Below are 25,323 nucleotides of genomic sequence, written 5' to 3'. Positions count from 1 at the left end.
ATGGCAGCATAAGTCAAAATGTTATTTAGCTCTAAATGATTCTTCTTTATATTGGTTCATTTCCCAGATGTTTGATACAAGTCTGTTTTTCTCCTCTTTACTTTTGATCCATGATGCCCTATTTAGTAGGTTAATACAATGGCAGAATGTTGTTGAACAACTCTACCGCCTCTGCTGAATCCCGCTGAGGCTTATGTACTGTACATGAAACTTTGTGGCACTGTGCCTACACCAACCTGCACTCCACTAGCATATCTGTTCAAGGTACTCGTAGAGGGGGACATAAGCTGAAGTATGTTCCCAGCCTTTCATCACATGTACATCAAACTGCAGGGTTAAAAGGCTACTCAGTGTACTGGGCAATAACATGGTATTAGCCAGTGATTCTCAACCAGGGGTATCTGTACCCCTAGGGGTAAACAGAGGTCTTCCAGGGGGTACATCAGCTCATCTAGAATTTGCCTAATTTTACAACAGGCTACATAAACAGCACTAGCGAAGTCAGAGCAAACTAAAATGTGAGACAGACAATGACTTGTTTATACTGCTCTGTATACTATACACTGAAATGTAAGTACAATATTTATATTCCAATTGATTTATTTTATAATTATATGGTAAAAATGAGAAAGTAAGCAATTTTTCAGTAACAGTGTGCTGTGACGCTTTTGTCTTTTTCTGTCCGATTTTGTAAGCACGTAGTTTTTAATTAAGATGAAACTTGGGGGGACACAAGACAAATCAGACTCCTGAAAGGGTACAGTAGTCTGGAAAGGTTGAAAGGCACTTGTATAAGCCACAGTCATTCTTAACAGTGTGTAGCTGAAACTGTAAGACTAACCCTACTTATAATGAAATCACTTTCTTCACTGGTTAGCCTCCTTGTAAGTCAAGCATCACTCTATCCAGAAGACTAAGGGGATGCTTCTTCTTCACTTCTTCCTATTTTTTTATACCACTTCACTCCACTTGGGGATGTGGGGGGGGGGGGGCAGGGAATAACAGCAAATTGTCTCCTCTTAACTCCCTAGCGAAGGCAATGACAACAACTCCCCTCCTTTGCTCTGGAACTACTGGGGGACTCAAGTGAGTAACATCCTGTTTCCCTACTGACTGCTATAAAGGGACTTTCTCTTCTTCCAGATGGTGTCAGGTCCACATAATAACTGTCAGGTATTGCAAGAGGTCTCCAGCAGCTGAGATTTTGTTTTGCTTGGTTAAAACAGGAATTTATTATATCAAAGGTCCTAATTCATACCCGAGACCTCAATTGGGACTCACATTTTATCTAGCTTTAAGAGTTGCTATGGGTGATTCTGGAAATTCTAGGTCACTGAGCCTAGCTTTGGTGCCAGGAAAAATAGCTAAGCAGTATCACTAAAGATTACATTTGTAAAGCCCTGAGATACAATAAGTGCATTATAAACAGGAACAAACTGACACATGGTATCTTTTGTCTTTTTGTGCTTCTCTGACCTGTGAAGATCCTTTTAAAGAATTTACAAAACAGTGGCTAAAGGTGAGGCTGTGGATATAACTTATTTAAATTTTCAAAAGGCTTTTGACGAAGCCCTTCAGAATAGGCTACTCAAATGTTTCCAGCCTGATCTTCATCAGCCTTGCTTCCTCTGGGCCCAGGATGCTAAGCTGCTTATCCTCACAAAACCTCTCTTCAACTATCAAGAACGGGTTTTATGGAGCACACAGCTGGCCCAGACATCCCCCAACCACCCTCCCACTGTTATTCTGTACAATACACACTGCCTGTAATCCCTATTAATACCTCCCCCATTAGATATTCTGTACAGTACACACTGCCTCTAGCATCTATTGTGGCCCAGACGCAGCTGTCTTTGATCCTTCCTTGCTGCATTTCCAATACCAACCCTCAGCCCCTCTCCTTCCTGTTGCATCTATATACTAGCCTAACTTATTCTGAGATCTGGCCAACATTTTCTTTCACCACTTCAGGTTATTTAACTCTTGCAGTGTGACATGTGAATGTGCACAATACTACATGCACCTTATTCTGATATGCAGCACTAGCTGCATTTCCCAAGTTGCCCTACTGAAGAGCCAACCATGCCTATTTTGATGACAGGCTCCTAGCAGAGCAGAATGTGCCACTTTTCCCAGCTACCTTAGGATTTTTATAAGGTGAGACCCATGCTCTTTGTGCATGTATACATGGAGTTACCTACTATGTGCCCATCCCTCTCTGTGTAAATATCTATTTATGCACAAAAATGCTTCCTTTTGTACAAACAAGTGACAAAAGTAACTGTAGAAAGGTAGATACTTAAATGTGAGACACAGCAAAATCTAAGACAGGAGCTCTCAGCCTTGAGGCCACAACCACACAGGTGTCAATGGGGTCCCAGCTATATTAAAGGGAGATACTGGTGAGTGAGAACGTGTCCAGGTATAGAGAAAGGGCTCCAAGCAGGGAGAAGGTTGAAAAGCACTCTAGGGAACCTGACAGCTTGGGAGAAAGCTAACAACAGAATATGGAACCCTTCAAATTCAGGTCACAAATTCAAACTCTGCCCAAGTCAGAAGTGACGACAAGTTTTTATTGCTGACAGCTGCTCCATTTAGTTACCTGATTCATCCCTTGGGTTCAGGGAGGCACAGCATGTAGCAGGGGTCACCCATGGCAGCAGAGACATCCCTCCCTAGCAAGAGCTCTGTCAGGGACAGCTTTAAATTCCGGCTAGCAGGCCCAGTGTACTTGTATCACCCCATCTCCCAGGAGATCTGGTTATGCTCTCTGCCAGTCTTGATACCTCTGGGACTTGCACTGCTCAGTCCCAGGACCTCCATCAGAGTTAGGGTCATGAGTGCTTGGCAGCCACGTCATCCTTCCTTCCCCATCCGAGGATGCACTGCCACCAAGATTCTGCAGCCTGGATTGTGCCTGCTTCCACCTCCATCACTAAATCTGCTGCTGAAACCAATTTTTGCTCTTAGGAAAATAAGCTGTAAAACTACTGTCATCAGCATTAAATACAATCCTGATTACTGAGCTTTGCCCTGTGGGATGCCTGCTGTTTTTCAATTTCCCTGTTATAGCCCTGTCTCCTAGTGCTAAATCAGAAGTATTAATTTACTAGGCCATAATAATAGCTTACTGTAGCAGTTAAAAAAATGGGACATCATACCTCTAGTCTCCTTCTACCATTTACTCACCATGATTGGAACCTAATTAAATGGCAATTTAAAAAGACCAGTGCATGCCATTAACAGTACTGACTGGCAAAACACTTTGGTGTAATGATCAGTTGTGCCTTTAATGGCCCAAGGGCAGAATTTGTTTGCAGAAAGATGACTATGTTATTAGTCGATTGGCACAGGGCACATCACCTCCTCCTAATCATTCTAAACACCACTAATAAATTCTGGGGCTCTTAAAGACAAACAAATTTGAAGCATTTCCAGCAATTTAATTCCTCCACTTATCAACACCACCATTTTTAATTATGCTGTTAAACTGAATTTAGTCTTATGAGATAAAGTTATTAGCCAAGCACCCTAGAAATGGTCTATGGAAAAAGGGTTCTCTGCATTTTTCCAGAGATATTTGCCAAATAATTTCTGTTCCACTTAAAAACTACATCATAGAGCTAAAAAAATTATAATTTAATCTTTCATTAAAGCTTTGTTAAGAAAGGTTGAATTGCCTTCAAATTAAAAATATCTTGTTGCACAGGTGACCACATAAATGTTCCCTAAAGCCAATAGAGCAGTGTCGTGGCATACTTTTATGGACAAACTGATGCTTTGCGTGGGAAAGTAGTGTCACCTAAAGCTTAGAGTAATTATCAGAGAAAAACTTCTTGAGGTGCGATCTGTTAGACAAGTGTTTCTCTATGACCGGTCCATGGAGCAGCACCAGTGCCTGAGATCTCCCTGATGCAGTTTAGAAAGGCAGCAAGCCAGTCCCTGGTATCAAAAAGGTTGAGAAACACTGTTAGACTAGAGTGTCTTCTGAGGGAAGTAGTGGAAGCCCCTCACTTGAGACATTAAAACTAGTCTGGAAAATACAGAAGCAAATGTACTGCACTTTGAGTAAAAGAATGTAAGAATCCAGGAGTTATTCAGTACTTCGTAGCCCAATTAATTATGCATCTGTTTTATCAGTGTTAGAAGCAATTCAGTATTTTGTGCATAACTGACACTAGCAAAACGTGTGCCACATCCCCCACCTTGGCTACTAAAATATAACTTACTTCTGTGATGAATTAATAGTTATCTGTGTCAACTCAAACAGGGTCTGTGCTACTGTGCTGACAGCCCCTGATTTAAGCACTGCTGCTGACCCCATGACAGGAGCATCACTGGGGGCTTTCCTACACCCCACCAGTGGGGTGTACAGCTCCCCAGGATTTCCCCAGCACCCACTCCCTCACCCCTGTGATCAACTAGTTACATGAAATATTCCTGTTGGGTTCTGGGAAGTAGACAGGCACACTACTAAAGGACCCTTGCCCAGCCTATGGGGAGGATCCACTGGGCCCGGGATTCAAATAATGATGGGGGACAACAGAAAAAAACAACAAGGACATGTGTTGCCAATTTAGTCATTGATTGGAAAATTTGAATTGAAATCAAAACATTAATACACACTTTGAAAACATATATGGAATATGATTAAAATACTTGTACCTGAAAAAGCATAATGGTTTTGAAAAGTATGAACAAAAAGACTAGCTTCTTCACACTGCTGTTGTTTTTTATGACAATGTTGGCGCATTCGCTGGCCAACCTTACAATTTTAAATTATGAATTATAAGCAACATCTGAAGGAGCTCTCCCCTGACAGCTAGTGATGAGCCAGGGTTGGGGAGGAAAAGCTCCAGGACCAGATTGTATTTACATGAACACACCTACTCTACCTAGGTATCCAGCAGACACAGCTGTGTTGCCCAAGTGATCAATTTCAGCTGATGTTGGGTTACAAATCACTTTAGTATTGAATGTGGGGGCAATGAAATGTTATTGTGTGAGTAAAGGTCAGCAGAACTGTGCTTAGCCTGTCCTGATTGAGGGGGTCACCCTCAGTGCTTAATTTGTGCCAGGGCTTGCCAGGGCTGATCCTCTAGGCTTGACAGTTCATAGCCCCGGGACCTCTGGGCTTGCCACATCAGTGATAAATATAAAAAACTTGCTTGTGCCTATTGCAAATTAAGCACTGGTCACCCTCAACTGAACTGACCTTGCTAAGTAAGGAATTTGGATGCCAGATCTCAGTGGAGAGAAAGGGAGGGGAGGGAAAAAACAGATGTTTTGCTTGGTGCTGTGGGCTCTGTCTAAGAGTCACAGCTCTATTTGACCTGCCCCTTTCCCATATTTAAAGATAGTGCTGGTTAGGCTCCATAGAGAGGTGTTTTTTTTTTTTTTTTTTTTTTAAAGTGACCAGGAGAGCTGAAGTCACTGATAATCAGGTCTAAGTGCTTAGACCTACCGTGGGACAGTGATTCTGTGGAAGAGACAGCCCAGCCTGCACTAACAGTTAGGTTCCCACACTGAGAGCTGAGTGGAACCTTAAGAGAACAACTTCCAGAGTCCACAGTGGCAGATGGCAGCAGAAGTTGATGGCGCAGGGCCATTGGCGATGGAGTGAATGGTGGCACGACTAACAGCAGGCAGAGTGAGCAACTGGAGCAAGTGGCTAGCAGCTGAAAAAACGAGAAAGGTGACTTCTTGGTGAACTCACGGGAAAGCACCTCTGAACTCTGGGTCTTCGCTGACCAAGGACAACAGCTATGATTCTGGTGGAGGGAGAAGCAAGGGGCACATTAAAGAAACATTTGTTTGTTGGACTATATTTTAGTGACTTTGCTCCAGAATACTAGATTTGTGTCTGGGAAACTTATATAAATATACATTTCCAACTAGGCCAAGATTTTTAAAATGCATTATTTGCCAAAGTAGTTATTTCACATTGTCACCATCCTGGGGAGTTTCTGTACTAAACATTTTTATTATAATAATTTTTAAATAAGAACATAAGAGTGGCCATACTGGGTCAGACCAATGATCCATCTAGCCCAGTATTCTGTCTTCCAACAGTAGGCAATGCCTGGTGCTTCAAAGGGCATGAACAGAACAGGTAATTGATTCATCCAACTTCTGTTGTCTGCTCCCAGCTTCTGCCGAACAGAGGCTAGGGACACTCAGAGCATGGGGTTGCATCACTGCCCATCTTGGTTAATAGCCAGTGATGGACTAATCCTCCATGAGCTTATCTAGTTGTGCTTTGAACCCAGTTATAATTTTGGTTTTGACGACGTCCTCTGGAAAAAAGTTCCAAAGATTGACTGTGCATTGTGTGAAGAAGAATGTCCTTTTGTTTGTTTTAAATGTGCTGCCTATTCATTTCATTGGGTGACCCCTAGTTCTTGTGTTATATGAAGGAGTAAACAACATTTCCTTATTTACTTTCTCCACACCAGTCATGATTTTGTAGCCCTCTATCATATCCCCCCTTAGTCGTCTCTTTTCCAAGCTGAAAAGTCTCATTCTTTTTAATCTCTCATCATATGGAATCTGTTTCATACCCCCTAATCATTTCAGTTGCTCTTCTCTGTACCTTTTCCAATTCCAATATATCTTTTTTGAGATGGAGTGACCAGAACTGCACTCAGTATTCAAGATGTGGGTGTGCCATGGATTTATATAGTAAAAGTGGAGGAACTTGGTTTGCCAGACTTATCAGCAAAGCCAATGTTGACAACCTACATGAAAAGACTACAAAACACCAAGCCTCTGATCTGCATCGACATGCAGAAAGCCTCATACACTGTAAAAGCCAATTTTAGAAGTACTTAATGTGGCTGTTGAGAATGCTGGAGATACAAACACAGTTTACATGAACAAACATGACTGTCATGTCACACTTTCTATTTAAGCAAGAGATACCACACACCATAAACTGAAGGCCAATGTTATGTCCATTGTCATTTGTGAATCCTAAAGGTGGACACTGTTTCCGAACAAAACTGGCAAATGATCACTATCTTTCCGCAAGAAACTCAACTGACTGGTTAGACGCATGCGGTGCAACAGTGAAAGACTCAGTGGTTGAAAAAGTTAAGAACTTTCTCACCATATTCAAAAAATTTGCATATGTGGCTGATGAATGCACCGGTGCAAATGGGCATCAAGTATTAGGTCGTTGTGATTATCTTCATGTCAATGGTAAACTAAAAGATTATTTCTAGATGTTCAGGTTATAGAAGACACATTGGCCACATCTGTGACAATCCACATCTTAGAAGAGTTAAATGCTCTTAAATTGAACCCCAAACAGATGGCTGCTTGTGCATTTGATGGAGCTGCAAACTTCTCTGGAAGACATAACGGAGTACAAGTTTTGTTCAGAGAAAAGTGTAACCCTAATCTCTCCTATGCACAATGCAGAGGCCATCTGTTCCAACTAGCATTAATACAAGCTGCACAAATCTTCAAAAGACATTTAAAAAGCCATACATTTAATGTCTTCATTATACTCTTTTTTTTCCCAGCAGGTCCAAAAGGACAATGTCTTGGGAAAAAGAGAAGATACACTGGGACTGAAGTTCAAATTAGTCAAACCTGGAAAAACCTGCTGGATTTCTCATGAGTGATCCTTGGCTGTTGTCTTAAAATTACTGGAACTGTTATTACTGGCTTTGGAAAGCATCTGCCGAGATGAGACGGATCTAAGTAGTGAGGCTGGTGGACTACTAAGTTCAGAGAAGACTCTGGCCATTCTTTCTCTTGCAAATCTACTGATGAAACTACTTGGGTCATTAAGCAATGCCATGCAGGCATCTGCTACAACAGTAGTAGATCTTTGTCCAGCAACTGAAGCTACACCTGGATCAATTAGAGAGATATCCATTGAAAATATACTAGAAGACTTCAGTCCAGAAGTTGACTAATGAAGGCACTTACACTGAATCCTTAAGTGAGGAGGACGAGAAGTGTTTGTTAAGCTAGCTGAAAAAGTACACAGACTTTTATTCTTACAAATCTACAATAGTGACTTCTGGATTCTACTCAACCTCTGTGTAGCTTTTACAGATGCCTGTCTTAATAAACATTGACAGTAGAGTGAAGTGAGGCACTATCAGCAATGACGCTGCCACGTGATCAGGACAGACTAGAGAATTTGAACACAGAGTGGAATGTCATACAGTGAATGAAGATTTGACTTCAACTTCTTCATCACCACCACTAGTGGTTTGACCCAAACTTTGTGCTGTGTTTGTGGGATGAAAGAAATAGGAATAGATCTCTTGTTACTCCCAGTCACAACAGCTATAGCTGAACATTCTTTTTCCTCATTGAATAGAATTTTGTGTTCTGAAAGAAGTCGCCTTCTGCCTGATCATGAGCATATCATGAAGGACTGGAAGTACCAGATACACGAGAAGCCACCAAAGATGAACACACTGCATTCGAGAAGTTAATTAACAGAGTTGTGCAAAAGTACAACAAGAAACCAAGAAGGATGTAGATGTAGTGCTTCTTAGTAGGTTTGAATAACCAACTTTAATGTGTGTCATGATTTTAAAACATGGGTTAAATCTAACAAAATGATTGTGAAACATTTTTCAGTTTTTACTATGGTGACATATGGCTCACCTTTGCCCACATGGTCACCCCGGGCTCTCACCCCCTCTGGAAATTTGAACACACACACCCTAATTTCAATTCCTGGGGAAAACACTGAGAATTACAGACATTTGGTTAAAAGAGAGAGTCATCATGACAGCAACAGTGGAGCTGGTACTTATAAGTGAAGGTCACAAGCATTATATAATTAAAAAGAAAAAAGAAAAAAAAAACCTTACTGAGGCCCTTACTAGAGATTCTCTTTTTCCTCTATTTTTCAGTATCCCCCATACGTACTCCCTGAGCTGGGTAGGATTTTCCTTCCCAGTCTGTAGCTACAGTAGTTTGGGTTATCATCAATGGCTGAAATTTTCACTGACATTTACTTGAACAACTTTGTAGCTAAGACCTTGGTAGCTTTCTTTTTTGTTTCTCTTCTTTACATCATTTCCTGCTGCATTCATCATGTCCTATTGTGTATCATTTCCCCATGACTAATGTACACAATTCACTTCAGCCATGCTCCTAAACTGTTCAGGAATCACGTTTGTAACTCCTGTCTATTATTTGCATGCTTTTATTAGCATGAGACAACTGAGAACAAACAACATTCCTTTAATATTCTCTTTTGAGAGCAGCAAATTTTGGAGGCAATGTCTACAGTATATAATTTACAGAATTACGGTAATTGACGTTACTGTTATATTGACAGGCGGATATCTTCCGAAGCTCTTTATATGATGTATTTGTTTCAAGAATGCTGCCTTCTCTAGCATAATGGACCAAATCTAATAAACTCTCAATGAAGTAGGATCAATCCAGGCCAAGTTGTAGAAAATTCTTTTCATTTTTACAATTTACAAGTTGATGGATGAAAGAATTCTGATTAAATAGGAACTAGCCCAACCCTTTATCTAGTGAACTCAATGAACTCAACACATCAGTCTTTTTGGAAGTGTGAAATTTCACATATCTTGGAGTAGATCTCTTGCACACATTATGTTTCAACTACTTTGAAGACAAATTAAGCACTTAAATGCTACCACCAAATAGCTCAAGTGGTAGGAGCTTATTCTTTTGAAGCAGGGAGCTCCGAGTTCTTTCCCTGCTACCACCACAAAGTGTCAAACAACAAGGACCAAGTACTCTCAGATATTCTAATATAGACGTGTTAGGTGACCATGATTTAATAAATAATGATGTAATCTACTAAAATGGCCACCATAATATTATATGCATGTATATGGTGGGCTAGTAAAATGAAGGGCTAGTACCTTTAATTCACTGTTCCACCTAGGTCCTTGATTTAATTTTTGCTGTAAGATAGATTCATTTTTTAAGATGTTTAGTGAATTGACATACTGCTGTCAACTGTATCTTAGAAAAGACTGTGCCAAAATCTGCTTTGTTTGAAATGAATGTTGTTCATTGACTTGCATACAATTGGCACTATAATTTTATATCTGTCAAAATCTGATGTACACTATTGCCTAATTGCTATTTTGTGTTCACATTAAGGTATAAAGTCAATTTAACTGCTTTTGTAATTCAACGAATTCTTCCATGAGGCTACAGAATGATAAATGCAGTTATCACCAGACTGCAATTTTGCTCTTTTTTGGGTTTACTTACCTCAGATATTATCTTAAGGCAATACTGGACCTGATCCTGCAAGGTATTAAGCACCACCTGGCTGAGCACCCTCAAAATCTGTTGACTTCAGTGAGAGTTTAGGGATTCCAGCACTTCTCAATGGATACATCTCTTATATGATTGGACCCACATTGACATATTTTTATCCTCCAGGTCTTGAAGACCAGTTGTGCATTTCAGGCAAGAGTAATGCTTTCTACAAAGAGCTACCCTTAAAGCCTTCACAGAAGATGCAGAATACAGCTATCCACTTCCCAATTGGGGTCAGGTACTGTGACTGTAGAAGATAAGTATTTGTATCTGTAAGCTGATTTCCTGTTTTTCACCACTTAAGGTGAAATTAGCTGTACTGATGAGTATCTTTCATTAAAGCTCAAAATGATCTGGGACTCAAAAATCAGACAGAACCATGGATCAAAAATTGAACAGAAGTGAACCTCAAAAGACTTTTACTGAGGTTTGAAAATATATCTAATAAATGACCTTTTATTTAGTTTTTGATGCATCTTCATCTTTTGGTTTCTGCTGGGAGCAGATATAGAAGCAATTTGTTTTCAAAAGACAGTTCTCCTGGCATTTGTAACCCATGCTGAAGACAGAAGTATCAGACACTTTGCAGAAAGCCTCTTTTCTCAAGACTCCACTCAAATTACTAGGTCAAAAACCTTTGTGCCTGTATATATGGTGAGTTACTGTATGGCAAGCAGGGACTTTCACTGTGCAACAAGCTGGTGCACTGTAGATTCACAGCCTGGTTGTCATGCAGTAATTTGTTGAGTAGACATGACCTTAAAGTGTAGACAGGAGCAGCCATTTGATTCAGATCATCATCTGATATATGGATGCTTACTTGAATCAAATGGCTGATTCTTTTGGAATTTCCCATTACCAAATTTGTGGTAAGGCACATCTAAAATCAAGAGATAATTTGAATGGGTATTAAAGGTGTTGGGAACGAGAGCACACTTCACATGCCTTACACCAAATACAGTCTTATTTCATATAGACCTTTAGCAAAAAGGTCTTACTAACTGGTACGTATGAAATGTTGGTCAAGATCATTTCTATTATGTCTATTTTCTTATTCCATGCCTCGGACGATAATAAGATTCTAATCCAGTTTCCATTGAAATCAGCAGCAAAACTTCTACTCCAAAATTATTTTCCATTATTGCTACTTTTACCTGAGCCATGAATAAAATCAAAGAAGTTTGGAGGGCTACCATTAAATGTCATGTGTGCGCATGCATGCATGCATGCACACTGCAAAAAAACCCAAAACTATTTATATGTCCTAATTTTCCAGTGTGTTTGTTATTTTTAGAAGAGAAAACATTCTGTACATTTTCAGAGCTTTTGCCTATGCTTTTATTGGCCATTGAAGTGAGTTGGTATGGATCCAAGATATAAAAATAAAGAGATAAAGAACTTATAAAACAAAGAAAAATCTTATTATCATCATCAACAGGTAATAAACAGTGAGGGCACCAGCATCATTTACTAGGAAACAGTACTACACTGAACCGCTTTGCAAACCCATACCTCAGCAGCTTGCAGCAGCAGTTAGGGGAAAAAAGCAAACAACGAAGCTTGCATACGACAGATCTGTCTTGCATATAATCTCTAGGGGGAAAATAAATGTTATGCAAATTCACAAATTAGTCTCTAGAATTCTAATATGGCATAAGTTAACCTCATGTCCAGCAAAAGTTATGATAAATGTCAGATGGCGACTCCAGAGACAGATTTGATTTAACTAGTGGGCACAGGTGTCAAAGCAGCTGCGCTTTCGAGTTTCTGTGCTAGATGAGAATGAATCTAGCTAAAAATGTTGCTATTGGGAAGTTAAATGACATTCAAAAAATATTGCTTTTCTGTCCCTGATGTTTCAGATATTGTGCAGCGCAAAAATTAGGTTTAGCTAGAATTAATTCCCCCTTCAAGTTACATCAGATGTGCCTGTTGCAGTAATCCATTTTTCAAATGCATGCTGTAATGTTTAGTATTCCTAGAATGTCTGACTTTTGAATGGTTTACGCTGTGAAGCCTTCTTCTGCCATGGATTATACTTTGAAGCCTAATAGCTTCAGCTGATTTGAGAATCATAACTTTGATGAGCAGCAGTTATGTACTGGACAAGTTGTGTCAAATGAAAGGAGGTCATTATTAAGAACAGAAGGAAAGAACCTGGAAATCAGTCAAAATGACTGAATAAAGCTCAGTTAGCAGGCCAGTGAGGAAAATAAAGGTCAGGAGAGAGAGGCTTTAGATCTTCTTATCACTGAAAACAGTGGGATCACTAGGCTCTGATCAAGCATGACAGTTCCCAATGATAACTAAATAAAGCTACATTATTATTTCCAATATGCTATCAGTGTAAGTTTATGGCTTGCTCTACACACTTGCTTGAGGGAGGAAGGTCATGTAAGGCAACTCCTTTTGCAACACTGCATGGGCTGTCCACATTGTGGGTTACGGAGTAGGGGAGGGAGCAGCCTATATGGGGCCACTACTTACCATCCCACACAGGAGGATGTGGAGCAGATGAACAGGAAGGAGCAGAACACTTTAACATCACCCCAAATACAGTTACACTGGTGCAGAATGGGAAGTAACCTGTGCAGTTCTAGGGATGGTGTAGCTTACTCCTTCCCTGCAGCACGGGGGAACCAGGTTCTCTATTGTGACTTGAGGGATTGAATTGTGACCTATCTGCCCCTCAGCTTGCATTAACTCCCGTAGTGAGTAAATCTATTTGACAATGGGTTTGTAGAGGCCTGAGCCCTTGCTTCCTAGAACAATGAAGGAGAAGAAAAGTTTTTATGTAGGTTACTGAATTCCTGATTGATTTATTATTTTAATGCTGGTGGGATTTTTACTGTTGTATTACTATTTATGTGTTAGGATGCTAAGTGCTCTGTATACACATATTTTTATTACTTAAAAGATAAATAAATAAATAAATAAATAAATAAATAAATAAATAAATGTTTAGTAGTAAGGGGTAGTCCTCTTTATTTATCTAAGCCTTGGTCTACACTAGGAGTTGAGGTCGAATTTAGCAGCATTAAATCCATTTAACCCTGCACCCATCCACACGACAAAGCCCTTTTTTTTTTTTTTTTGGACTTAAAGGGCTCTTAACATAGATTTCCTTACTCCACCCCCGACAAGGGGATCAGCGCTGAAATCGGCCTTGCTGGGTCAAATTTGGGGTACTGTGAACACAATTAGACGGTATTGGCCTCCAGGAGCTATCCCAGAGTGCTCCATTGTGACCGCTCTGGACAGCGCTCTCAACTCAGATGCACTGGCCAGGTAGACAGGAAAAGGCGAAAGCTTTTGAATTTCAATTTCCTGTTTGGCCAGCATGGCAAGCTGCAGGTGACCACGCAGAGCTCATCAGCAGAGGTGACCATGATGGAGTCCCAGAATCGCAAAAGAGCTCCAGCATAGACCGAACAGGAGGTACGGGATCTGATCGCTGTATGGGGAGAGGAATCCGTGCTATCAGAATTATATTCCAGTTTTCAAAATGCCAAAACATGTGTCAAAATCTCCCAGGGCATGAAGGACAGAGGCCATAACAGGGACCCAAAGCAGTGCCGCATGAAACTTAAGGAGCTGAGACAAGCCTACCAGAAAACTAGAGAGGCCAACAGCCACTCTGGATCGGAGCCCAAAACATGCCGCTTCTACGATGAGCTGCATGCCATTTTAGAGGGTTCAGCCACCACTACCCCAGCCGTGTTGTTTGACTCCTTCAATAGAGATGGAGGCAACATGGAAGCAAGTTTTGGGGATGAGGAAGATAAAGATGATGAGGTTGTAGATAGCTCACAGCAAGCAAACGGAGAAACTGGTTTTCCCGACAGCCAGGAGCTGTTTCTCACCCTGGACCTGGAGCCAGAACCCCCAGAACCCACCCAAGGCTGCCTCCCGGACCCGCCAGGTGGAGAAGGGACCTCTGGTGAGTGTACCTTTTAAAATACTATACATGGTTTAAAAGCCAGCATGTTTAATGATTAATTTGCCCTGGCATTCGCGGCTCTCCTGGATGTATTCCCAAAGCCTTTGCAAAAGGTTTCTGGGGAGGGCAGCCTTATTCCATCCACCATGGTAGGACACTTTACCACTCCAGGCCAGTAGCACGTACTCGGGAATCATTGTAGAACAAAGCATTGCATGTATGTTTGCTGGCATTCAAACAACATCCGTTCTTTATCTCTCTGTGTTATCCTCTGGAGAGTGATATCATTCATAGTCACCTGGTTGAAATATGGTGCTTTTCTTAAGGGGACATTCAGAGGTGCCCATTCCTGCTGGGCTGTTTGCCTGTAGCTGAACAGAAATGTTCCCCGCTGTTAGCCACGGGGTGGGGAGGGGGGAGGGGCTAGCCATGCGGGGGAGGCAAAATGCGACCTTGGAACGAAAGCACATGTGCTATGTATGTAATGTTAACAGCAAGGTTTACCGTGAAAGAGTGTACCCATTGTTCTATAAAATGTGTCTTTTTAAATACCACTATCCCCTTTTTTTCCCTCTGCCAGCTGCATGTGTTTCAAGGATCACAGGATCTTCTCCTTCCCAGAGGCTACTGAAGATTAGAAGGCAAAAAAAACCGCACTCGCGATGAAATGTTCTCTGAGCTCATGCTGTCCTCCCACACTGACAGAGCACAGACGAATGCAGGGAGGCAGACAATGTCAGAGTGCAGGAAAGCACAGAATGACCAGGAGAAGAGGTGGCGGGTTGAAGAGAGGGCTGAAGCTGAAAGGTGGCGGCAGTGTGATGAGAGGAGGCAGGATTCAATGCTGAGGCTGTTGGAGAATCAAACTAATATGCTCCAGCCTATGGTTGAGCTGCAGGAAAGGCAGCAGGAGCACAGACCGCCACTACAGCCCCTGTGTAACCAACCACCCTCCTCCCCAAGTTCCATAGTCTCCTCACCCAGACGTCCAAGAACGCGGTGGGTGAGCCTCCGGCCACCCAGCCACTCCACCCCAGAGGATTGCCCAAGCAACAGAAGGCTGGCATTCAATAAGGTTTAAACTTTTGAAATGCTGTGTGGCCTTGTCCTTCCCTCCTCCACCACTACCCTTCCTGGTGTTTCTCTCCTCCACCACCTCTACTGGACTACCTTGGTAGTTATCCCCCTATTTGTGTGATGAATTAATAAAGAATGCATGAATTGAATGTGAAGCAACAATGACTTTATTGCCTCTGTAAGTGGTGATCAAAGGGAGGAGGGGAGGGTCGTTAGCTCACAGGGAAGTAGAGTGAACCAAGGTGCGGGGGGTTTCATCAACTTTCACACCGTAGCCTGGCCAGTCATGAAACTGGTTTTCAAAGCTTCTCTGATGTGCACCACGCCCTCCTGTGCTCTTCTAACTGCCCTGGTGTCTGGCTGTGTGTAACCAGCAGCCAGACGATTTGCCTCAACCTCCCACCCCGCCATAAACATCTCCCCCTTACTCTCACAGATATTGTGGAGCACACAGCAAGCAGTAATAACAGTGGGAATATTGGTTTCGCTGAGGTCTGAGTCAGTAAACTGCGCCAGCGCACTTTTAAATGTCCAAATGCGCATTCCACCACCATTCTGCACTTGCTCTGCCTGTAGTTTAACAGCTCCTAACTACTGTCCAGGCTGCCTGTGTGTGGCTTCATGAGCCATGGCATTAAGGAGTAGGCTGGGTCCCCAAGGATAACTATAGGCATTTCAACATCCCCAACGGTTATTTTCTGGTCTGGGAAGAAAGTCCCTTCCTGCAGCTTTTGAAACAGACCAGAGTTCCTGAAGATGCAAGTGTCATGTACCTTTCCCGGCCATCCCATGTTGATGTTGGTGAAACGTCCCTTGTGATCCACCAGTGCTTGCAGCACTATTGAAAAGTTCCCCTTGCAGTTTTTTGTACTCGCCGACTTGGTGCTCCAGTGCCAAGATAGGGGGGTTCCGTTTATGGCCCCACCACAGTTAGGGAATCCCATTGCAGCAAAGCCATTCACTATGACCTGCACATTTCCCAGGGTCACTTCCCTTTATATCAGCAGATCTTTGATTGCGTTGGCTACTTGCATCACATCAGCCCCCACAGTAGATTTGCCCATTCCAAAATTGATTCCTGACTGACCGGTAGCTGTCTGGCGTTGCAAGCTTCCACAGGGCTATTGCCACTCGTTTCTCAACTGTGAGGGCTGCTCTCCTCTTGGTATTCTTGCACCTCAGGGCAGGGGAAAGCAAGTCACAAAGTTCCATGAAAGTGCCCTTACACATGCAAAAGTTTCACAGCCACTGGGAATCGTCTAGACCTGCAACACTATGCGGTCCCACCAGTCTGTGCTTGTTTTCTGAGCCCAGAATCAGTGTTCCACCCCATGAACCTGCCCCATTTGCACCATGATGCCCACATTGCCAGGGCCCATGCTTTGAGAGAAGCCTGTGTCCATGTCCTCATCACTCTCGTCACCGTGCTGACGTCACCTACTCGCTCGGTTTCACTTTGCCAGGTTCTGGTGCTGCGTATACCACTGGATAATGCGTGTGGTGTTTAATGTGCTCCTAATTGCCAAAGTGATATGAGCGGGCTCCATGCTTGCCGTGGTATGGCGTCTGCACAGAAAAAAGGCACGGAACGATTGTCTGCTGTTGCCCTCACGGAGGCAGGCGCGACTGACGACATGGCTTACAGGGTTGGCTTACAGGGAATTAAAATCAACAAAGGGGGTGGCTTTGCAAGAAACTGAATGGCCCCCTCAAGGTTAGAACTCAAAACTTCAAGGATAGAACTCAAAACTGGGTTTAACAGGTCATTGATTTCACAGAGGGAGGGAGGGAGGAGAAAATGAATACAAAACAAATCTGGTCTATTTCTTGTTTTGAGCCACTTCATCTATCTTTATACATCTTGCTGGCAGCAGACTGTGCAGTATGACCACTAGCCATCGTCATCTCCTGGGTGCTCGGCGGAAGACGGTGCAGTATGACTGCTGGCCATCGTCATCTCCTGGGTGCTCGGCGGAAGACGGTGCAGTATGACTGCTGGCCATCGTCTTCGGCTGGCTGCAGATTAAAAGACAGTGCACTGCGGGTAGGACTGAATGGCCATGAAACGAAACTTAAAAGGGAAATGACTTGGCGGAATCACTCCCATGTTTGCCCAGGCGCCCCAACCTCATCGAGGTCGCTTAAAAGAGCATCCTGGACTACGTCAACAACAGCTACCAGTCATACTGCACTGTCTGCTGCCAAAAGGTAATAAACTGCTGCTGTGTAGCAATTCAGTACCACGTCTGCCAGTACCCAGGAGACGTACGGTGACGGTTGGCTGAGCGGGCTCCATGCTTTCCATAGTATGGCGTCTGCACAGATAACTCAAGAAACAAGGCGCAAAATGATTGACTGCCCTTGCTTTCACTGAGGGAGGGAGGGAAGGGGGGCCTGACGATATGTACCCAGAACCACCTGCAACAATGTTTTAGCCCCATCAGGCACTGGGATTTCTAACCAGAATTCAAATGGGTGGCGGAGACTGCAGGAACTGTGGGATAGCTACCTATAGTGCAACGTTCCACAAGTCCATGGTTGCCTCGGTATTGTAGATACACTCCTCCGACTACATGCACTTAGAGCATTTGTGTGGGGACGTACACAATCGACTGTATAAAAAGCCGACTTGTATAAATTTGACCTAATTTCATAGTGTATTCATACCCTAAGGCAAATTTGGCCTTTCCCCCCCATTCCCAGGATAACGACTGTATACCCTGGCCCAGATTCATTAGACTTGTTGGGTCATGGACAATTCTAGGATGGCTAAGCTGGTCCTAGCCCCAGCAAAAGACAGAGCCACCTCAAAGATGCTCTCTTATGGCAGTCCCACAGGACTCTTATGGCAGTTAAGTGATCATGCAGTAATAGTGGCTTCCCAACTTAAACCCTCTTTTACCATATCACAGCAAGAAAGCTGCAAGTTGGCATATGAGCAGTGCATAGAAGGCTTAGCTGGCCTATCAATCTGTCCCTATAGAACTCTGTGCTGGATTTACAGATAGGCTCCACCTATAACATTTGGATCCAGTTCTCAACCACTACACAATTTAGTGGTGATTGAATGCAGCGTTTTTGTTTGTAGAGTTAGAGAGAGAGGTACCAGCCATGCACTTTGAATGTGGTGGGTTTGCGTTCTGAAACCACCTATATTTCAGGAGTGTTCGGTTCTGAGGGTTTGGCTCATGCTCTCTCTTCTTTTACTATTCTACTCTGGCAATCATATGTATATAAAAACCCAACAATATACCAATTTCAAGGACAAATATCAATGTAAGTAAATGCAGTCATCCCATGCAGGGTTACATAGACCCTGTAACCACTCCCTCACATAAAAGCCTGAGCAAACATATGACCTTTACAGCATGTCCTTTACAGCATGTCATTCAAGCTCTGTTGAAAATCCTGGCAAAGCAATTTTAGAGTCAAGAGCTCTCCAATAAATGCCCTGGTACCATTGTTTTGACATCTAGCAACTACTAGTTATGGCACCCTAGATGATCTCAAGGTAGGCAGAGACAGAGACACAGACACACAGAAAGCTAAGATTTGAGTCATACAGGTACTTCTAACTATCCACAATGTCAAACTACACCTAACACACATTGCAATCTTCCTGATGTTATACCGGATAACACCAGGTACCAAGCCAACTTGTACATCTCCATCTTGCTCCCAATATACATACATTCCCCTGTCAGGCAGCCTTCAGCTAGATTAGAGCCTGCAATTCTCCAATCTATATGGAAACTGTTGACATTATAAGAACATAAGAACGGCCATACTGGGTCAGACCAAAGGTCCATCTAGCCCAGTATCCTGTCTTCCGACAGTAGCCAATGCCAGGTGCCCCAGAGGGAATGAACAGGGAATCATCAAGAGATCCATTCCTTGTCTCTCATTCGCAGCTTCTGGCAAACAGAGACTAGGGACACCACCCCTGCCCATCCTGGCTAACAGCCATTGATGGACCTATCCTCCGCAAATTTATGTAGTTCTTTTTTGAACCCTGTTATAGTCTTGGCCTTCACAACATCTTCTGGCAAGGAGTTCCACAGGTTGACTGTGCGTTGTGTGAAGAAATACTTACTTTAGTTTGTTTTAAACCTGCTGCCTATTAATTTCATTTGGTGAGCCCTAGTTCTTGTGTTATGAGAAGTAAATAACACTTCCTTATTTACTTTCACCACACGAGTCATGATTTTATAGACCTCTTCATATTCCCACTTAGTGGTCTTTTTTCAAAGCTGAAAAGTCCCAGTCTTATTACTCTCTCCTCATACAGAAGCCGTTCCATATACCTAATCATTTTTGTTGCCCTTTTCTGAACCTTTTCCATTGATTTTGAAGATGAAGATGGTAAAAGACCAAAGAAAAAAGAACGACAAAAGGAAGAAATCAAACTTCTGCCCTGGACTGGCTTTTGGACTGAAACAAAGTATGGCAAGATTAAACACATACTCTCACTCCTAAGGGAAATCCACTGCCAAAACAAATCCTCATTTTTATGGTAAATTATTCGAGCCAACTGAATTTTATGTGAAACTGTAAAGCTGCCAGAAAGGAAAAATTTAAAGACTATAACGGACAAATCTTTGTTCATGCGGAAAGAGAGCTTTTCAGAGACAAGCTGACAATTCATGTTATATTGAGGAATAGTCAACGAATCACCAAGTTTAGAGACCACAGATGTATATTGTGAGCCACTGTATTCGGAGCATCTCACAATATTGAATTTTAAATGCATATTTTAAAAAATTATTTTATTCAAATGTTATTCCATCTCTTGCTCAGCTTAGTGGTTATGTTCTTTGACCCTGGGGAGCAAAATAATACAAAGACTTCTTTTAACAAAGATCCATAACAATGGAGGAGGAAAAAAATTAGCTGATGCCTTCACAGTAGCCGTGAATAGTGAACCAGAATAACATAAGTAATATGCTTAGAATTTAGGGGGAACATCTCAATGGGGCGTGCAGGGCTTTGGCAGTTTCATTAATAGGGGCATAAATTAGGGTTGCCAGGTGTCTGGTTTTCAACCAGAAAGTCCAGTCGATAGGGGACCTGTGCAGTATCCAGTCAGCACTGATGACTGGACACCAAAAGTCCAGTTACAGCAGTAACCGCGATTGACCTCTGCCACTGGGAGGGTGGGAAGAGCAGCTGCTGCTGGAGGAGGGCAGATCCTAACAGTGCACAGCGCCTGAGGAGCAGGGCCAGCAGCTGGGCTTGTCGCATGTGATGGCCCATCCTGCCTTCTCAGCCTCCTGGCTCTCTCTGGCCCCTCGCTCCAGGGAGAGACACCACCCCTGTCCCTGCCCCACTGCACCCCTATTGGGCAAGCAGGCTCCACATCAGCTCCTCCCACCCTGGCTCTGCAGGCAGCAGGTGAATCCTAGGGGAGGGGGAATAAGCGACAGGGGGGCTTGTAGTGTTCACTTTTGAACAAATGGAAAGTTGGCAACCCTAGCATAACTGCATATATATGTCGAAGGCATTCATAGACTATGGTAATAGGGGCCATATAAATGGTCAGGTGATAGAATGGGAGTTTTACCTGCATCAGGATTGCAAGATTAGGCCCAGATTAGGCCTCTAGTTGTGTAGCTGCCCACTGCTATATCTATCTTTTACCGTCATGAAACATACATACAGCAAGGACATGAACTAAACACCTGTTTGATAAGTTAGCCCCTCGGACGTAGTATGCAGTTGTTTTTGGTTAGCAATACTATTTAAATATATTGGTGTCTCTGTTCTAAAAAACATTAGCTGTTGAAGAGCCATTTGTTTTTATATAAAAGCAAGTATAAAACTATTTTCTTTTATATTCTTTGGTACAATACAAAGTCATCTTTTCTCTGTGTATTTGTAGTCTTAATACATTTAAGCAATTAATCCATAACGTGACAAAGGCAGCATGCAAACAGACATGCAGCTTAGTTTTAATAAGCGCTAATACATTTATGCTGGTTTTTGGCAGACCAGCCTTCTACAAACATTTGGCTTCCCAGAGCTTATCTATGAAAATTAACGATCTGTCACCAGACTTGCCTATGTTCTAATGAAGTAGTTAGTCAACTATGAGTGAAGTCAGTGTGAGAAGCTGCCTCCTCCCATTCACAGTAAAGCCTCTCTCCCTCCAACAAATTAAATTAGGTGAGTAAAAATTTAATTACTGCTGTGTACCAATTTTGCATTCGTGATCAAATAAGTGGAGTGGGAGAGACGCAAGGTAAGCCAAGCATTTAAATGCATTTATAAATTATTGTTTTCTCCAAGCAAAGTGCTCACGGAAAAAAGTTTTCTTTCCTTTCTAAAATAAAGGAAGTATTTTCCAATAGCCTGGTGGTACCATTCCCCATTTCAAAACTCAATCAAAGGATCTCAAGGAGCTTCAGATATGCTTGTATCCTTGGAAAAAAGAGAATGAGCATGACTCAGAAGCTGAGCTAGTCAACTAGATTTGCTGTTTTTCAGAATGGGAGCTATGTTTCTAAGTGTTGTACTATGTCTAAGCAGGGAACAATCAGAGCAGCATTAAATACACCCATATTGTGAAGTAACTCAAAACTCTGTTTTAACTCCATCCAAAAAAAACCTGTGACATTAACAGGGGGATAGCCAACAAGTTCAAAAAAATAATAAATACAATCCTTGAATGAGGAGAGTCCCCACCCTGTTCTGAACTCAGTCTTGACGAATAAGTGTCCCAATGAAGGCGGCCCAAAACCCAAGAATTTCAATTTCTGAAAAAAATGTTGAGGTTTTAATATGTGGTTCCATTCCATTGCAGAACAAACCCAAGCCCTTCTGTAATTTTTCATGCAAAAAATGAAAGTGTAAAACCACAGAATAGCCAATAGGCTGGTGGTTAGAGCATTCATGGTGGATGCAGTAGACCTTTGGCTCAAGTCCACACTCCATATCAGCTAGAGCAAGAACTTGAACCAGAGTCTTCCACGTGCCAGGTAAGTGTCTTAATCATCAGGCTATTCTGGGGTGTCTGACCAGAGATTCCACTCTGGACCTAAGAAACCTTTTCATTGAGATATGTGAAACATTTCTTCTTTCAATGAATCAGCATTATCTGACCAAAAAAATTAATCTAAAAATTCCTGAGCAGCTCTAGTCTCAACTCAAATATAAATTTTAGACTGACCTTCTCCTTAACTGGCTGTTTCTAGAATTTTTTCCCCGTCTATAAAATCTCCTCTCATCCACTACCTCCTTTCCCCGGCCATAGAGCATGCTTACTTTCTAACCTTCAGGATTGGACCTAATGCCACCTAGTCTGGCTGCCAGAATGAATAAGCAAAAAAGCCCTGTGTTTCCAAGCAGGATCCTAGCACTTGAAACTTTATCACACAGAAATAAAAATTGCAAAAGCTTGGTGTGAAGTATGTGCTTGCAAGGGAGCCTACAGTTGTATAGGAAAGACTGTGCTTTTGTCCAGGAGTGCACGAGAGAGAACAAGTCTTCAATGACAGTTATTTGTATTCTGCAGGGAGAGAATCAGATCCCAAGTATGTGGGTGAGTGTAGTTTTTGGAAGAGGATAGGGCTTTCAGAGTTTGGCAACTCATGGCCGCTAGATAGTAATATGAGCCCACCTTCCTTCCCCCCCCAGGGGCTTGGGGAATTGTGACATGTGATCATGGAGTGTAGGACATGGGCCTTTGCAGTCTGCACCAGATGTTGCTTTCTAGATGTTGATTTTTTTTTAGTGGGGCTTAGGGCAGCGATGGTTTGCAAGATCACCTCCCTGGTCCATAGTAGTTTGCAAGTGTTTATTAATGGTAAACAGCCTGGTTTTCCACATGACATTGTCCAGTTTCACTTGCAAAATGAGAGCAGCAATAAAAATGTTACAGCATTAAATTATATCTTGTTTATTAAAATCACCCTACTTTACCTACTGTAGAGCAAATGTAATTTAAAAGGACAACTGAACTGAAACAAAACTAAAACACTTAGCGTATCATTTTACTGGCTGAAAATAGAATTCAGCTACATTGTAATCTTGCAGTCCTTACTCAGGCAGACACTCAGTTCAGTGAGGCTTTTGCAGGATTAGGGCTCCATTTATTTTGCAGGTTGTGTGATCTCACTACCAAACAATTTCTAGGTCTCCTTATGTGAGACTAAATTCTCATCATCCTAATCTTACGGTCCCGAACTATTTGAACATTCATCTTTCTATTGCATGATAAGCAATTTATTCACTATTAGTGCTCCTACTTCAGGGGATTCAATTAAATATTGAACACAATATAGTCACACAAATGAGGGTCATTCTTGTCAGTTGCCAGCTTGTACAGATCAAGGAGTGACTGGTTCACATTCTTTTCCAGGTGCAAGGCACACTCCATTGCTGTCAACCCATTCTCCCAATCATCACGATCTGGTTTCTTGATGTCCTGCAAAGAGATGCGACCGCCCCTCTGGTTCTGCAGCTTCATGAATTTTTCAGCATGCTCACGCTTCTCATGGGACTGGTGCAGGAAATACTTGGCAAAGTTCTTTAGAACCACATCATCCCGGTCAAAATAGAAAGAGATGCTGAGGTACACGTAGGAGGCGTAGAGCTCAGGTTGATCTAAGTATTTCAATAATGGAACATCTTGAGCCAGATCTTCAGATGGTGCCAATTGACACCAGCTGAGAATCTGGCCGGTTCTTGCAATATTAGGGGACAATGAAAGTTACCGTCAACAAATAAGGAGTCCAAGAGTGAGAAGTTGGGAGGGCGAGTGGTCAAAGCCTCAGAAATGGCACTGCATGGTGTATTTTAAAAGTTTCAATGCAACTAAGTAAATCATTGTGCATTAAAAATGCTTCTTTGAAAGTAAATAATTTAACAACAGCTACTATACTATGGAGTGTTTTCAGAAGGACTTGTATAGATTAATAAAATATAAAACATGGACTCCTCATACTGACCACAGGACAATGCCCAATATGAATCCAATAAAGCCATTAGAACTAAGAAACTGCAGTTTCTACATAAATCAGCTTTTGGGAAAATTGTGTGAAGGAAATCTCTGTTAGAAGGGACAGGGCATTACAATGGTGTTGCTAAGATGTCCTGAGTTTAACCTCATTCTCAGATACAGCGTCACTACTCATTGACTTCTTTGGGCATTGTGACCAGGTGTCTGAGGGGAGAAGGAGAGGAACCCATACCTATTGGGGACAGTCAAACAAACCTAAATCCTTAACTTCTTACTCTAAAACTCTAATTTTTTTCCTTAAATTTAATTACATGTTTATTACCATAGCACCTGAGACTCCAATCAACTTTGGGCCTCTATTCTGCTACGTATTCTACACACATCCAGCAAGAGGGAGTCCATGCCCTGAAGATCTTACAGTTTAAGTAGAGAGGGCAGAGGAAGGAAGTTAGGACCATGCTAAGTGATGTTATAGCCAGCAAAAGGGCCTCATATGAGCCTATAATTTAAACATGTAGTCATCTGACTGCACCCAAAAGTCAGATAATCAGGCATGCAAACACTAATCATTTGTGCTCACAATCATGGGTGTCTCACAGAATTGGAGGCTGTATTTATTCCTTTTCAAAGTCAGTTCCCATGTGTATAAACTATAGGCCAAAGCCACTTTTCTACATGTTTCAGAAATAAGAAAGTTGTTCTCAGTCAGAATGGCTGCAGTTTCTAAAATTTTTGTTGAATTTAATTCAGTATTGAAAGAACAAAGAGGCTGATCCTGGTCTCACTGAACTCGATGAGAGTTTTCCCATTAACTTCAATGGAAGTAGGATTAGGGCCAAAGGTATAAGAAAGAGAAATCAGTATTCTAAAATTTCCCATCCTGTTTTTGTGAGGGATAAATGGCACAAATTGCAAGGCAGTAAAGAATCAGGTTCTGTATCTACAGAATGAAGTAGCCAAGGCATTTGTGTAGCAGTTGTGGATGGATGTTTCAAGACACTGACCCACCTGTCAAACTCACCACGCACTTATTTGTATGTGCTCCCAGACTTGGAGGGATCTCCCC

At 42.2% G+C, this 25,323-nt stretch overlaps 1 long non-coding RNA gene across 1 annotated transcript; it reads right to left on the bottom strand.

Annotated features, from left to right (window-relative positions):
- Positions 1-1,098: 1,098 nt before the first annotated feature.
- On the bottom strand, positions 1,099-23,904 carry LOC122460932. Its single transcript, XR_006282564.1, has 4 exons — positions 23,800-23,904; positions 17,861-17,870; positions 15,623-15,628; positions 1,099-1,109 (listed from the first exon to the last, which is right to left on the bottom strand). It is a non-coding gene; the product is annotated as an uncharacterized LOC122460932 (long non-coding RNA).
- Between the last annotated feature and the right edge of the window lie 1,419 nt (positions 23,905-25,323).

The sequence above is a fragment of the Dermochelys coriacea genome, chromosome 7, assembly GCF_009764565.3.
Source record: "Dermochelys coriacea isolate rDerCor1 chromosome 7, rDerCor1.pri.v4, whole genome shotgun sequence".
Lineage (NCBI taxonomy): Eukaryota > Metazoa > Chordata > Testudines > Dermochelyidae > Dermochelys > Dermochelys coriacea.
This window is presented reverse-complemented; position numbering and strand designations above follow the sequence as displayed.